This window comes from Athalia rosae, chromosome 6, assembly GCF_917208135.1.
Source record: "Athalia rosae chromosome 6, iyAthRosa1.1, whole genome shotgun sequence".
In the NCBI taxonomy this organism is placed as follows: Eukaryota; Metazoa; Arthropoda; class Insecta; order Hymenoptera; family Athaliidae; genus Athalia; species Athalia rosae.
In genome coordinates, this window is record NC_064031.1 from 4,575,841 (window position 1) to 4,593,634 (window position 17,794).

A 17,794-nucleotide genomic window follows, 5' to 3' on the forward strand; every position below is an offset into this window, starting at 1 on the left:
TTCTTTCTCTGGTCATTAAATGCACGGATACGTCGTACAAGTCGTGCGTACACATATAATATATATATATATATATGCACTCAATTTTCACACGCCTCTATTACATACATCATATAAATATATATATAGGTATAACATAATGTACATTTACCTGCGCGTATATATAGGATTATATAGGATATATCGCTATGTATATAATTAGAAGCTGAACCGGACGTGCGCCATCGTTTTTATTCCGGTTTCATTTTCTCCGCAAAATTATTCGGGGTCAGAGTTTGTTTTTTTTTTTCTTCTGACCGTTTTTTCTCTATTTTTTGCCCCGATAATTTCGCTTTTTTTTTTGCTTTTCTTTTCTTTGTAATTGAAAATATGAAATTGTTTTATCACTCCGTGTTCGTGTACGGGAGAGCGAGCCTGAGGAAGAGATCGTAGAAGGTGATTAGCGATCGGTTTGATAGAAAAATTTATTATTAATCATTTTGAATGGCCGGCCAGTAAGCCTGGGAGCGTTATTCGGCCAAAGAATATAACGGTACGGTGCGGTATAGAGAACCGCATCGGCTCTTTTTCTCGGTCTCTCCCGATAACTTCTTCATTGAATGGACTTGTGTATATATATTGGCCCAGCGATTGACCAAGTGGCATATATTAATGCTGTAAAATAAGCGTTGCAAAAGTTGCGATACGTTTATACGTATATAGTACAGTACAGAGAGAAGAGGTGACGACTATTACACCATGCATAGCTATACGCATATACATATGTACTTATATACGTTGAACGTCGGTATAACCTACGCGTGAATACCAATACGGGATAAAACGCGACTCGTTGTGCATTGCAGAACTTAATTTTGCACGCTTATAGTATACATGTATATGCATACCGCGATCGTGTCGCTCTTTGACCCCCGTATAACTACGATGAATTACGTCGCAACCCCTTTGCGGCTTCCTGTCTCTTCGTATGTATGTATATATATAGGTGAATAAAACGAGAGACCGTTCGCACATTTACCTATACACACGTATATATATATAGGTAACATTATAATATTAAACGAGTACATATATATATGCATACAGAAAATTATCGATGCAAATCGTATGGAACGGTTCATCGTTCGCTACCAGAGATCGAGTATATAATTTGCTCCGCGTGTCACGTACTTACCCAGGATACATAAAATATCGGGGAGCGTTTGTGTACCGCGGATAAACAATGTCCGAGAATCCACGTCGAGTACACGTGGTTTTCCTACCGTGGCATAATTTTTCACCCAATCCTCGTTTTGGCATTTTTTTGGCATTTTTTTTCTCTGCTCAACGCAAGTGCAGAGGAATCCTAACGTTATTCTTTACGCTCACCCTATATATGTATATGATGTACAGGCTTGGAATCATGAACTGAATGCTTCATGGATACAGGGATAATTATTTTATTATTAACGGGTAGAAGAGTTCCGGTCGGTGGTTATAGTTTCCGAGTGTATCGTATATTCCTGATAAAATTCTACGTTGCGTTAGCAGTTCTTGTCGTCGATGTGTGTACCGCGTGCCTGTGTGCACATTGTGCATCTATAGGTGTACACACGTACGTACACAGAGACATTTGTAACGACGACGTAATGTTTTTTCACGTCGGATACCCTTAGCTATAGATAATCTATTACGAGTGAATATTTCCGGTGTACTCGCAGATTTGCGATTCATTTAATTATCCATCAACACCGAGGGAAAGAAAATTTACGCGCATACCTCACCGAGGAAATAGAGTGAGCGGAGTGATTGATTTACCGGAGGGGGTTACGACCATCGGGCACGCGTTGGTGAACACACAGACGCACGCGCACACACGCGTGTTTGTAAATCCATATGCACATAGGAAGTACATACAAGTGCTTACCGCGTATTATGAATCCCGATCGCGTAAAGGAAATGAATTTTTTAAATATGTCTAATGTGTCGTGTACCTTGAACGCGGAGCGTCTTGAGGAGTCAACACTGGTTTACTCCGAGAACGCGACAATTTTATTTTTTTATTTTATTTTTTTTTTTTTTATATAAAAAATAAACGTCGACAGGATCATCGGGAATAAAGAACTCAAATTGGGTCTTTTCGTTGATACCTAAGACTAGAATTAGGACAAAGGAAAAAAAATATTGGAATGTTAGAAAAAGTTGGAAAAAATAGCGTTTCCCGTCTTGCGTGGAAGGTACGGTCGTATTATTCGTCACGGCTATCCCATGCAGACGACGACGCCCACGTAATCGTGTGGAGGTATAGGATAGCTGGAGGATAGGCGTATTATATGTACGTATACGTATACCGAGGTGAGCACAGCAACTGCAGCAGCGAAGCGCAATGCTTTATTTTACTACAATTACAAATTGACACGAAACCGTACAGTATAATATACACCTTTATAGGTAGGATACCGATGGAACATCGGATGCCTATATCCTCGTGAAACACCGTTAACTTCCGCCCACGCGTTGGTCGTCGGATCGGTGGGTGCGATGATTTCTTTTTAATTTATTTATTTATTTATTTTTTTTTCTCCATCTTACCTTTTTTTCTCTCTTTTCTCATTTCCTCCGACTCGTATTATGACCGTCGAGCCCGCGTGCGCCTGATGGGCATAATATGGGCGTCGCGATGCGGACCGTCAATTTTTATGTGGAATATAAATTGCACCACCATCGGAGCATTGTATATTTAATGGTGTATAGTATGTAGTGGTACGTATTATAACTTGACCGTATAGCCATAGATATTAGACGTGGTTTTCCATCCGAAGGTACGTAGGATCTTTTCTATGTAGCTGCAAATTACGTCGACGACATTGGCCCCCGAGCTCATCCATGAATTAGTTTTTAGTGGGTATATAATGACTGAAACTTGATATTCTAGTTTTTTACGGAAATAGGTGCGCATGAAACCGCGGCAAACGGGGCGACAGCTGCGGACTGCGGTCGTGCGGCATCGGGTTCTGATTTTTTCGTATATGTGATTGAGAAGAAAGCGAGAGACGAAGAAATCAAAGGAGGAAAATTTTTTTTTGTTTTTGTTTCAGCGCTCTTCCATTTCGCTTATCACTTTTCGTTTCTCTTTCGCCGACCTCCGATTTTCAAAAACTACACCGTGTACAGACCTAGATGTAATGGGAATAAAGAATATACGAGTGGCACATTTTCATTAAAAATCTTTTTCTCGAAATAGAAAGTTTCCGGTATGATAATATGCGTGTCGTATTTTTCTGTTTCAGGTAAGCACGTATACCTACATTTCGTGACGTCCCAGTCCCTCGCGCTATAACTACCGTAACTTTCATTTTAGTGGCTCCTCTCCGTTGTTCATGACATGACTTTGAAATTTTGAGTAAGTAGAATTACGGTCGAAACGATCTTCGTCACGTCTGCCCTTTCTTTTTCTTCTTTTTGTCTTTCGTTCGCAAGAAAACTGGAAGTGCAGGATAATTGGGTATATCACATGAGTTCGACAAAATGGATTCAAAGTATTAAATGCAGAGTTGAATGACCCAATTACAGGCGTACCTGTAGTTTGAATAAGTGAACTTTGATTTTGGGTGTTAATTTCGGGGGGTGAATTAGAAAATTGAAAAAAAAATAATATTCTTCTTAATGCATCGTGAAAATTTTCAAATGATAGGGAACCTTGACCACGTGAGTTCGGCTCGCACTTGACCGGTTTATTTTTCTATTTCTCATCCCATTGATACAGAAATTTTATACCTGCATCATACCCACCGATCGATGGATCGATCCCCATCGGGATACCATATCGCGTGTGTCTGGATTAGACTCGGAATTCGGTTTAACGTTTTTTTTTTTTTCTCCTTTGTTCTACGGTAGATATACGTGTTTTGAGGTATTTTCGACTTCGGTATGACGGACATGATATACAAGGTTCGAATTTTATTGTAACAAATCCCATATACGTAGCTCATGTTACGTTGGACATGGCGCGCATACCTCGATGTTACTCGAGTAACCGTGTGCCATATACCAAGCTACTTACGTACTACCTATACACACCTGCGATATCAACGTTATGAATTTCGATCATCATCGTTATAAAAAAGCGATAAACGACGCTACTGTCGATTTTCAATTCGTGATATCAGATACACATTTCTCATAATCCTGAATATCCCCAATTTCCGTAACTCGAGTTATGCAATCCACAATTGCTACGATAACCGTTGGTCGGTCGAGATTTTTTTTCATCATCCGATCTCTGTCTCCTTCGCGCCGCGATACGCAAGGGATAATACGTCTGGGGTTCGGTCGGAACGATATGCAAAGCTGTGAGGCGATCGTCGGGATCTTCTTCGTCGTCGTCGTCGTCTTCGTCTGCCGCTACAGAGTACTGCAAAAGCAGCGGCCGGCGGCACAGCCGCGGCAGCATTATACACACCTATAATACGAACTATATAGACTACGAAGCTCGCCTTCTGGAGGTCGTCTAGTTACAGAACTCGTTTAGCACTCGATGAACTCCACAGAGCTCCGGGTCCTCCTTTCAGCCTTTTGCCGAGCAGCTCGCGCTTCTTTCAGCTATACCGCATACCCATTTATACCACGCAGAGCACAGCGGTAGTAGTTACACATCTCTGTATATCTCTGCCGCGCACGTACAAACCCCTACACTCATATATGTACCTTCGTCCGAAATGGGCATCGCCCGAGCACTGCGAACATTTTTCACGCACCTACGAACGCGTATACTCGCATACGCTACGTCACGTAGAACAATTTTGTTCGCCCGACATTTTCTATTTTATCATCCATTTTTCAGTTTTTCGTACAGCTGCGATTCTTGGGCACAAAATGCGCGAAGAACAAATTGAAAAAAAAAAAAAAAAACGAAAACCAATTATTTAAAATAACGCGGGGCGCAGTTGATAACCAAGATATTTGTAATTTGGAGGTAATTTGCTGCGGCCGATCCCAGTTCTATTGAAATATACATGCACACCTTCATACATATATATGTATATATCTGGCACCCGCACCTGAATCGAGTCAAACATCAGAACGCGTTTGTATCCTGCGGAAACGGATGCACACGGGGTGCTACGCTCCGGTAAACCTCATTGTGGCGAAGTATACGTCGTCGATGTCCTGCAGAGCACTTTGCTCATTCTTTTCCCTGACATGAGTAGCTGCTTACGGGTGTGTAGTAAGGTACATTATAAATAGTGATATACTCTAGGTACAGGTTCGACGATAAAATTCGTTTTCATTGCGACGATGCTGGAGCGTCTGTTTTCCCGCCTCGGATACGATAGAGATGCGTTTATGGCAATGGGACGAGTCCGAGGTTCTCGCGAGCTTTTTTCCGGATTTGTTTCATATATTTTTTACCTGTTCGCGATTCTTGCGCGGATTTAATGTGAGGAACGAATTGACGTCCAACGATATCGTTGCTACTGCAATGTCCAGCTTAAATAAAATAGTTCGATATGGCTCTACTTATTCTACAGTTTCAGGCTTCTTCGATCCGATTATACAACTCTTATGGTCTTACATTAGCCGTTTGAAGCGCAATAAACGTCTTCTTCTTCTATCTATCTAACAGACGTCGCACATACATCGTTGTTACACTTGCAGTAAATCCTACGTTACATAGATTTTTTTAATTTCATGCAGTACATTTCTCATCGTACGTACACAGCAACGACTTTGCGGGAAAGAGCAGTTGGGGGCTAGCTAGCCACGACCTTGAAAGAAAAGAAACAAAAACAATGAACGAAAGATTCTAGGTCGAATGTTTTGGTGCTATAAAGTAACGAACGTGTTTACCTGCCGGTATCCACCCTCGACAAACGCGCGTGTAGATTCGACTACGTCACATAATGAATATTGGATGAGAGTAAATCTAGGATGTGTGGAGAAATTTTTAGACCAGAATATCCGAAACATTACACCTCTATCATTTTAATAATAATTTATTTTTCTTCTACCGTATATAACAGACCATTCGATGGACCATATTACTCAACCAGAAATATAACTAGCATCAACTATCCGTGAGCCTTAATTAACGCCTCGTGTAACGTACAATTAAATATAACTACGTGTTGTGCTAATTACGGGTGTATGAAATTTAATCTCTGACGATGTTCGTCCGATCGGTCTTTTTTTTTTTACCTACGACAGAACGTGGTTTATTAATTTTTTCGATAAAAATTTTTCTCGTTAGCGATCACGTGTGAAAATTTTCGGATTAATTTATAAAACCGCAAATCAATTAGTCGCTGGCGCATGTGTCCCCTCTATTTCAAAACCGGAGATCATCGTAGCCCGACGAGCTGAGAAAGAGTAGATCGGAGATAAATATCGGTCGTACGGACGCGTTGGAGATGTGATAAAAAAAAAATTAATTAATGTCAACATTTTGTACATCGTATATCGAGAAAGTTGTGGAGCGATAATTACGGGGCAGGTATAATTCTTTTGTACATAATTATATCGCGTGGTTTTCTTGACAGTAAAAGTTAGTTAGATGGAGAGATAGATATATATATATACACCTTTCGAATGTGGGTAGATAGGTAGGTAGGTGGGTAGGTGTATCCAGACGTGAGACGTTAAGGATTGTATCTCGCTGTATTCTTGTGCTCCTGCGCTTCTGCTTCTGGACATACCGCTCGTGTCTCTATCCAGCTGTATCGTTTGCTCGCCATTACGGGTATGAATTACAGGTATACGTATAAAAAAAAAACACGTATATGATACTAAAATGATACAAGTGCAACGCAGCATTTCGCTACGCTCTAGATATTATCATTGTAGTATTTGGTGTACCCAGAGTGCATCTACCTATATATATATATATATAGAAATTATAATAGAAATTTACCGTCGTTATTTTATTCTTCTTGCCGGTGCGGTGCAGCACATAATTTATATTTATATACAGATGCGGGTTTTCTTCGGTGTGGCCATTCGCTCGGATCGAGAAGATCGTCGAATTCGGGCGAAATCGCCACGCGCCGCATCGTCGCTATACCTTAGAATGTTTTTTTTTTTTTTTTCTTTTTTTTTCTCTCATTTATTTATTCATATTTTTTGTCCATTTTTATTACGTCCAATTAGATGTGTACGTATATATATACGACTCGTTCGCACATCGCTTCTATACTGCACCGTGTCAGCTTTCGCTATTGCGGTCGATGCGCGATAGTTTCACTTCCTTTTTGACGCGAACGCGTTTTACCGATCATTCGAATAAATCGGCTACTTCCGCTCGTAAAATATCTAAATTTACAACTCATCGGGTACGTTAGATTGTATAACGTACGAATTGTATCGCAAACGTTGAGATTCGTGTGTCGTTTAGAATTTTTATCTCCTTTCACGATCCGGTTCGAAGATAGGTAATTAAAAATCACTCCACACCTGCCATATGGCGAGGAGGCCGAAATCCACCTTTTCTGCTCACCTACTACTGTTTCTTTAATCTTGAAAAAAAAAGGGCGGATGCTACCCGATTAAATTTGTCAACTCTACGTCGCGTATCGCTGCGGTGATTGGGTTACGAAATACGCAATTTCCGTTCAACCGTAAGGACATGTATGTAGAACGTACTAATATATACAGACGTATCATTTAATTAACTGTGTTAGTAGACCAGGTTCGTCAACAGGTTGCCGCCTTCGTACAGGTCCGAGTGCATTTTATCTACTTCGTAAAAAAAAAAGAAAAAAAAAGAAAAAAAATCACATACGGGGTTTATCGGAAACCACATCGACTGGTATGCGTTAATAATACTTTGAAATCGCGTGGCGCGATGGATGGGATCGGTTTAATTATACTGAAAGTCACGCACGAAACAGGAATTCGCGTCTCGGTACATTTACGAAACTTATACCTATATATATATCGTCATTGTTGTACACGTTTTTTAATTTTTTTTTAAGGATAATTAAAAATAGTGAACGGGAATTTTCGCGCGTGCATGCACGTATGATTCTCTCGAAAATACATCATTAATTCCTGTACGAGTTTGGTTCGTAGGGTCCGAGATTTTCAGTGAATCTGAAACGTGCTTATTTTCACCTGAAATTCGGAACGGGCTACTCAATTTCGCCCGAAATTCGAAACGTCCCGTTCTTCGTACATAGGAAATCGTGCGGACGATTCACCGTGTATCTAACCTTGCGCGTTATATCTCGAATCTTCCCAGCATCCACCACCTGTTCCTTTGCACCGATCTTTCCGAACATCTGCTGGTCGCTTTCGCTCGTTTATTCATCCAAAAAAAAAAACGAAAAATAATCAATCGGCGATTTTTTTTCTCTCAAAATCTCCACATATCCTCGGAGTTACATTAGGCTAACCAGGTCGGTTCCGAATCGGCTGGCTGCTGCTTTTTAAATTTTACACGACGTGTGATGTATGCAATTTGATCGATCACTTTTTACTTCATTTGGATCGAACCATTATTGCTTATATTAACCTTGTGCAGTATGAACATGTATAAAAAATTAGGTAACTACCAGTAGATGAGGTGCTTATATTTCTTCATTTCCTTTGTACCTGTGTAGTTTTTTTTCTTTCTGGTTCCTATTTTTTTTTTTTTCGTTTCGTACATCGGTATTAAGCTGTAATTGGTTCCTCTGTAACACACGCGTCGCAGCCGAATAGAGCCGACTGAAATCTGTTTTCACATCGAGCATACGAATCCTATATGATTTCCGAGCGAGAATTAGTGTATATTATACATTGCACCATTGAAAATGTCAGTTCCTGTCCACGTAATGTGTACCCTGAGGAGAGGCGCATGAGGCATAAAAAGACCGAAATCAGCTTGTAATTTTACCTAATTTGATAGTCCGATTATTATAGGTGTACGTACACACGGTTATGTGTCATGCGGCACGTAAAGTATTAGCGCTTTTAGCTCCGCCGCCAATGCCTCTTGTAAGTTGAACTCGCTGATTTGTTTCTCGTTAAATTCGATTATGTAATCCAGCTTATTACCGCGTCGGTCAGCTCCGCACTGGCGTAGGTGGACAAATTTGATCCGGTATATTGTCGCGACGTATTGTACACTTTAATAATATCATATCTCCTCAATATCGTACACACGTTTACATTTTGCTATATTTTTTCCCCATCGTCAGATTTCTTCACACAACCACGTGTCGTAAGCCGACTTGTTTAAAGAAACTTGAAAGAAAAAAAGAGAAAAAGGGAATTTTATTTAGTTTTTATTATCAAAACCCTCATCAAAATCTGACGTTTTATGGATCGGCCGGCTCGTACACCGAAAATCAGCGTTTACGATATTTTGTATTAGAAATAATAAAACCGGTTTCCTAATTAGGCTTACACACCTCCGGTACAAATGAACGTAAGTGTAAAGTGCCCGTACAGTATTCTCAGTATGTTTTTTTTTTTCTTTTCCAATTTTTTTTTTTTTTTTTTTTTCTACTCGTCGCAACGACCGAGAACAAATTTGCTTCTTAAGATTCGAAGTGTTTGAATTTCTCGAGGAAAAATCGTGTTAATTGACACTGACGCACGTGATACAAGGTGTAACGAATCGACGTAGATTATTATTACCGCACAAGTTTACGAGATGAAAAAATGACAAATGAAAAAAAGAAATCAAAACCAATTGGTTCAGGGATCCAACGATTTTCGAATCACCGCGATCTCTCTCTTCGACGTTTTGTTTCGGGGATCTGATAAATATATTACGTTACATAAAGGTGAACCTGAAAACGAATCCTATAGCTGATCTGATCCGTCGTGAGCGATCGTCCTTGAAGCACCTGTCATGTACCTCCATTGCCGGATTATGTATCGTATGGTGTGATCGCCACAGTGGTGTGCATCTACCGATACACGTGAATTCACAGTCAATACGTACACGGCGGTAATGTCTGCTGCCGTGGATCACGGATCTATAGATTGAGTTCTGAAAGAAATTTTGAAAGGGAGGGACTCTACCTACCTTCGTGCTCTTCGTTCCCCAACTCCTCCTCTCGATCCACATTAACCAATTTTATCGGACGTATAGCTGCACGCAATCACGGAAAGTGATGCTGTAGGTATAACGTCAACGTATATCACGTACCTTCCTTTTTTTTTTTTTTTTGGTTGATTTTTATTCACTTTATTCGTCGTTTATTCGCTTTAATCGTGCGCGCGTATACATACCTCATATGTAACATGTAGTACTTACCCTGCAGACATTCTGACGACGGACACGCTATTATTCTGCACTGGTTTGAAAGGTATTATGAAGTACGTATAATACTACGTACGTACGTACGTACGTAGGTACGCGCATGAATGTATCTGTAGCATTCGCGAATGAAACCACGTGAGAGGGAAATGTTACGTCATACGTCATACGTCTTTTTGTCGCTCACATGCGGACGTACGAGAGAACACTGGACGTTTTAAGCACAGTAGACGATGACTACCGTAAAACTTTTTATTTTGTTATCTAAACTTTTTTTTTCATTCGAGATTCCCACTAATACGATTGGAAATATTAATTTTTTTTTATCGGGAATAAAAGTATATATAAATAAAAATTGATTGTATAAGACACTTTTTTTTATCTCTTCTGGTAATCGGGTTGGGTCAATATCGTGCTCATCCCTTACAGTCCGGAAAAGGGTGTAGCAGCATTGTGTATATTCAGCTGATGGTTTGAAGAAGAAGAAAAAAAAAAGAAAGAAAAAAAAAAGTGTCTGGAACACGAAACTTCCGGTGTCGAAAAGCCGGATTATAAGGGGTTGAGCTTCCTTGCAGGAGTCGCAGACCAAATAAATCCTGGTAATAATCTCAGAGGCGTGTTTTTCGAGAAACAATTTCCTCCCTTCCTTTTTTTCTCTCATTACTCTCAAGAATGTTATTCCGACGATTTGACACGTGCGGTGCAAAAGATTTTTTTTTCCTGTATACGTAGTAATCACGTGCACGTATATATATATTATATACATACATAAGTGCACATGACGCACGTGTTTCTTCCTCAAGCGGGGGAGTTTTGGTGAGAAAAAAAAAAGAAAATTGGGGGAATTGAAAAAAGAAACTACCAAAACCTCGAAACATTTACTCCGTCCGGGTGTATATTTTTAAAACCTACGGAAAGACGAAAATTGTTTCGTTCGTTTTTGGCCAAAAAATCACAGCGTATACCGGAGACCTTCGTTCTTTTGCACTCGGCGTTCGTTGAACTTTTCATAATTCTCGTATCCGCCGCTTTGCGGGGGTGGTTAGATAATATTCTTTGAAATATCGACGTTCCGATGTGCTTACTGCCGCATGTGCTTCATTCGATTCCACCGATGCACTCGCTGCTGCTACCGCACTGCAGGTTCCTGAAAAGAATTCAATTTTTGCGAATTCTTTGCCAGAGAAAAAGTTTACAGGTAATCTGCCAAATTCGCCGCTCATGGACACGTGCATGTTATTTGTTTTACGTAACAAAACGCGAGTTAAAAGCAGGAAGTATAGTTTGGCGCGATCGTTGGACGGCATGCTATAGAGGAGGGAAAAAAGAATGGAAGAGCAAGACAAAATATAATATAAATTGATTGACGTTGAAGGTATACGTGTAACTTGTATACATATCTGGGGAGCTGGTTCGCGAAAGGGAACGAAGCTGCAAGGTTACCAGACAACCTTGAACTCACCGTGCGCCAATCGCGCGTGTCCTGGTCCATCATTTTTTATCTAATAACAAGTTACTAACTGTGCGAGCTTCGGGGTGCGGCGTACGCAAGGTATATATACATTCGTATCAAGAAATTCGCGGTATCGACCAAACATTCAACCGACTAATCACAATTCGCTGCATGTATATATACCATATACCTATGTAGTATACATATTTATATGAATCGTTGAAACGCTATAATAATATCGCTGAAATTAATTTATCCAACGGAATTCGAACTCCCATTGTACATTTCGTAAAGTTTTATACCGAAAAGGTACGATGTGATTTTGAAATTCAGTCACATGAATTGAAAAATCCGGTAAAAAAATTTTGCGATTTACGGATACAGGTTTCGCGATACTTCGAAAACGTGTCGTTGACCTATTGTACGTACGTGTATACCAATTTGAATTTGATAGCGCCAAAAAGAAGCAGGTATAAATGACTCGCGGAATCCGGTTACGGAATTTCTAATATCGTGCGATCCAAGTTCATTAAAATTAAAAGTCTCCGCAGTGGCTAATCGCGGTGAATTTATGATCGAAGGTACTTTATAAGCGACAAAAAAAAAATAAAGAAGATATTGATAGGAAATAGAAAGAAAGTGAGAGTCCGTTTATTATTCAATTGAAATGATATAGTCGCGATAATTGATCGAATAACGTTCGATGTTCGCTGGTTCCTCTCTCTTCTATATAACTTGTCTATCAACGTTTTCTCATTTTTTTTTTTACTCCATTTCACTCGACTCTCAAAAACTAAAAGTATATCATTACCTGGTGCAAACTTACGTAATGGAATTCGGAGCGGTGTAAAATATTCCGAGTAATTGCCGTTTCAATTACTCGGGATATATAGATGAGATTTATACTCGGATTTGTACGTGTTATAACTACATAGTCACGATGTGTGATATACAGTATCCTTACGTGAAACTGTACCTAAAATTTATCTGTATATAGGTATATACGTAACTATATGGTCCGTTGTTTGTGATCGCTGAGCGTGACAGAAATCAGCGGTGTTCGCTATACTATATATAAGTATACCGACATCAAAGGTTTGAAAAATTTACCTGCGGTGCTGCAGCAGCCGATGTATTTAGTAGCCAGGTGGATTTCAGTCAACGCAAAGTTGCTGCTGCTGCTGTTGCTGCTGCTGCTGCTGCTGCTACTCTTGGTGTAGATGAATATAGATATATTTATAAGTAAGAGGGAACCCGTGAGTCACGTCAGCTGTTCACCTGTAATTAAATACATTCGAAGCAAACAACGCTCCACGTACCGTATAGGTATACACCGACTTATACATTAAAATTGAGAGTGTCGGTCGGTCGCATGATCTACGGCAAAAGCAATCTCTTGGGACACTATGTACCCTATAATATATAGTACATATTGTACTATGTGTACTATGTACACGTATTCGTTTGTTAGTTTCGTCTATATAAAATAACATTCATCAAGGGCGTCGCGGGACGGTCGATGCGATGACGAGCAGGAAGTTTGTACCATAAATTATCCTTTCGTTTTTTTGTTAGTTCTATACCTTTCAGCAAAACGTATATATCGAAGAATATCGCGTTTCTGAGTTTTGGCAATTTTTTTTTCGTACAATTTTTAACTTTTATTGCTTCCAATTACTCGCAATCCGAAGAAATGATAAGGCGGTAGTCCACGTTATAATTTTTTTGATACCGAGAAACTATCATTAAAATTTTAATTGCTATGCGTCGGCGGTATCCGATAAAACGTATCTTCGAAACACTCCTCAGGTTGAATTCTTGTTCGAAAAATTGCTGGAAATCATTTTATTTATAGTTTAGTTTTACGAGGAGCGGAATCGCAGTTATATCCAATTCGTATTTGTAAAATGTCGTGATTACAATTACGCGAAATGATTAGCGTCGGCGAACCATAATATTTAATTCTTTCACGACTCGCATATCAAATATGACACCAGTGGATTTCTCTAAGCGCGATGTATATTACAACTTTACTCGACGATCAACGACATCCTGCGCGACCCCATTTTATCTGAAATCTCATACCGCCAAGTATGATACCAGTTTCGATTTTGCCGTAATATTTTTCACTCGCATGCACGACGCTGCGCTCGTATCGTAAACTCAAATCTAAGCTGTCTTCTTCGTTTTGCACCCGTTTCGCGGCGAGGTAAATTCCAAATCTAAAGCCACCGAACGACCCGGCGTGTCGTGCAACGATGGGTTCGAATCGCTTCACAGAGATCGACTTTGACTTCCATAATTCAATAAATTCGACATAGTTATATGTACAAGCATAACTCGGGTACGAAATAAACGTTTTTGGGAGCGACGTGTGCCAGGCAGAGGGATGGCACGAAATCGACTCCGGATCGGTTGAATGTTCGCCACAAAATTAGATATAATGCCGCTGCTGATGAGCTCGGTAAGGCTGCAGTGCCACAGTTTCCACCTTTGAACTATACTGACTTGACGAACTCTATATATATATAGGTATGTACGAACTCGAAACGACGAGTGACGAGTAGCCGGAAATATCGTGCCGCTTATTAGTGCTCAGCTGTAACAAAAAACTAATTTTTCAAAGACTTTAAAATACAAAGCTTGGAAAATTGATCGCTTCGACTTTTCCCTTCGCTCGCGTAACTGCGGTAAGTAAGGCGCCGTTTGTTTTTTTTACCCTTTTCGTAAACCTTGTTGTCTTCGATTTTATTGATTTTATTGACGATCGAGTCCGCAGGAAGACCTATTCGAGTGTAAGAACCACTTGGCATGATTGCGTATCCAGTTCAACTGCAATTATTCTATACGTATTAATCGAATTTTAAAATCAAACCGATTTTATTTACCGCCGAGGATATTTTTTTTTCTTTGTTTTTCTCACTCTTTATTCTGCAACGCACGACCGTGTTATCTTGCATAACTTCATACGTTGCACAGTTGCAGTACTCCGGTACGTATTTTGCTTGAATTTTTTTTTTTTTTTTTTCTTTCGATCGCCATTATGTCATATAATAGCCGCGTATGACCAGACAATCTTACGTCTGCAGTCCTGAGACTTCGACTCGGTCTCAGGTTTCCGATGTTCGTTGCGCTTCGACATTTCATTCTTGAATACTATATCGCCTCTGATTTTATTATCTAACGTATTCGAAGTAGCGTTAAAAATTTCGGTGCTCTTCAAACGAACTTAACGATAGTTGGTATCGAAAAAAAAAATGGGAGCTACGTCTGAACGACTTTTCTCACTATTATTCGAGTAAATATTAAATATTGAAACTCGGCGGAGACGTATTACCAAGAACAATAAGCAAATGGGATATTTATCTTCGTAGGAATGTATAATTTCTCAGATAAGATTATAGCATATATTAGTTGAATATTTTACTCTCGGAACTACACGTTTCGGTAAGAATTAGTTATGAATGATTCTAAAAAAATAAGAGAGAGAAAAAAAACTAATCGAACGTCGGAAATTCGAATCACGATTATACCTGAGGAACTGTCGAATCCGGATTTGAATAAATCCCAATATCCAGAAGACCGATCGTCGCTCGGCAGTCGTTGCATGGAAAATATAGCCTGGAAATACGTCGAGATATAGGAGAAGATAAAAATAGTGGTGAAAAAGTGGAAAGATACCTTTGAGCCGTAAAAAGGAAGACTACGACGATTCGGGCTTGTCTAGTGGTACCAGGTGGCCCGTTCTAATCCGTATTACGACTAACCCCGTGTAGTAAGTAAGTAACGGTGTAGGGTTGTGACTTCCGTGACTTTTCTCTTATACTGTCACATTTTATACGACATCTGCAATCCTATAGAGGGCGAGTATTTCCGAACTCTGAGAACAAGAGGAGCCTAATTTGACATATATTTGGCTTCCCCTATATCCAGTCCACCGCGCTATTTTCTAGTCGGCTTCTTCCACCTTTCCCATTATTCTTCCTAGCCTGAAACGCGTTAATTGAATAAAAAAAAAAAAAAAAAAAAAAAGGTGAAAAACAGATCAGACTCCTACCATTTTCGGAATGCGTCGATAGATTCCACCCCGGTCACCGTGAACTTGTAAGGATCGGGTAGAATTCCAGGGGGGGCATAAATTCGAGCGCATCGGCGTCTAAAAGAATTCTGGACAGTCCACATATATATCTTATAAGGCTTCCGGTACGTGAGTGACCGGGGTGACCTACAATATCTTCCACTTATTGAGATCAGATAATGAATTAATCGATATGGCAGGTATATCGTCGATTCGATCGGTTGGCCGAGTTTTTCCTTTACCGAAATGACGTCGCTCTTATACCCGTGGAAATACCGAGCTTTATCTTATTCGGCGAACAAACCGCCCTTCGAAACCGCCCTCTCATCGTCGGCGAGCGGGTATCTCCTCGTGAAAGGGGTGCGCCAATCTTGAAAAATAGGTCTCGACTGTTACGTATTTAACCGTACACACATATATAATACGTACACCTACACCACCACCCATACCTACGTATATAAAAATGAATGATATACACACTCGTACATCGGTGAAACTGCCGCGCGCTGCACCCACGACGAAGCGTGATCACTTTGTTAATTAATCCGAACAAAACGCGAACACCGCGAATAGTTGTGTACATGTATATCCTGGAGACATGTACCTATTATACATGATACGTATGGTATACCTAGAATCCGCACCTACGAACAAACCCGATCGTCGGTCAGGTTAACTTGGGCTAGGCCGGACGTATATGGCGCACAATACAAACCGTAGTTATGCAGAATTTAATTAAAATGTGCGTTATATCGTAAGACGTTATTAACGTCGTTTTCCTTCGTTTCCTCTATCGCACCGCAATATGCAATCGCCTCGTGTTGTGGGCGTAACCACCCTTTGCTAATTTTTTAGGTGAAATTTTTGCTCCACTTCTATGTCGCGTACTCTCGTATTATACAGTATTTTATCCCCTCCGTAGTCATTCATACTCCTCGAATACGATTTAATAGCAAATTCTCCCGTAATGATTCAGTCATTTAGCCTGCAATAGAACGATGACTAATATCTCAACGAACTAAATTAACGAGGAAGGGCTCATAAAAAAAAGAAAAAAAGGAAAAAAAACCGACCGTCTATACACCCGAGCATATGAGACCCTCTCGTGCTAGTCAATAATTCTGGTTGAAGCAAAGAAAAAAAAAACAAAAAACAATGAACCAAAAAAAAAAAAAAAGTACGTCAGACCTGATAAAACTGATTAGATCACAGTCCATAGATCGCACGACTATAAATATAACATTAACCGATTGGACGTTGTGCTTCGCAGTAGCTTGAGAAAATAAAAATTGCACGTAGGTACGTATCTTTAACAGGACTTTGTTTCGTCACGGTTGTTATTCGTGTTCGAAAAAAAAATTTTTTTTTCCTCTTATTTTATAATCTCTTTATCTGAAAAATAATTGTCAAAAATCACGTAGACCGATGATATATTCGCAAGTGCAACGCGTTCACTTTTAGGTAACTATATACCTATGTACCGAATACCGATGAAGCAAACGATCGGCGTCTGCTGTAGCGTATAATTTTTTTAAGCTATACAACAACATGTCGTTCAATCGAATGTAAGGGGGTTGAGAATCGAGATCACGGCTGAATAACGGGTCCATGGTCAGTCGGGGGGATCAGCAGCAGCAGCAGCAACTCTGCTCGGGCTATTAAGACGGATGAACACTCGAGCAATGAGCCGCGCGAGCGACCGAAGAAGCAGTCTCGATGGTTCAAAGAACTCCTTATTAGATCGATCCGTGCAGTACCGAATACGCGTTCGGTGTAACACCGTAAGCAGAATGGAAAAAATTAGTAATAGAAAAAGCAGGGGAAGGTGGAATCGACCATATTTGTATAATATATATTTTTGTGGTCATATAACCACCGTACATATGAATCTACCTACGATTCCTCAATTCGTATTGCGAAATTCATTAAAATTGTAGTAGCTGTGCGGTGAATTATGCACGTGCAAATCGATGCGATGAAATCAGATCATATATGTGTATAGATACGTACCTATGCATGATAATCGGATATCTACTTG

The 17,794-nt window shown here is 39.9% G+C and overlaps 1 protein-coding gene and 1 long non-coding RNA gene across 4 annotated transcripts in view; one reads left to right on the forward strand and one right to left on the reverse strand.

Moving 5' to 3' along the window:
• LOC105687879 overlaps positions 1 to 17,794 on the forward strand; it is a 54,635-nt gene that overhangs the window by 18,707 nt on the left and 18,134 nt on the right. The gene's annotated exons all lie outside the window — the stretch shown is intronic.
• LOC125501415 lies at positions 10,221 to 15,488 on the reverse strand. The gene is made up of 4 exons (XR_007278986.1): positions 15,360 to 15,488; positions 15,212 to 15,299; positions 12,789 to 12,956; positions 10,221 to 11,372 (listed from the first exon to the last, which is right to left on the reverse strand). It is a non-coding gene; the product is annotated as an uncharacterized LOC125501415 (long non-coding RNA).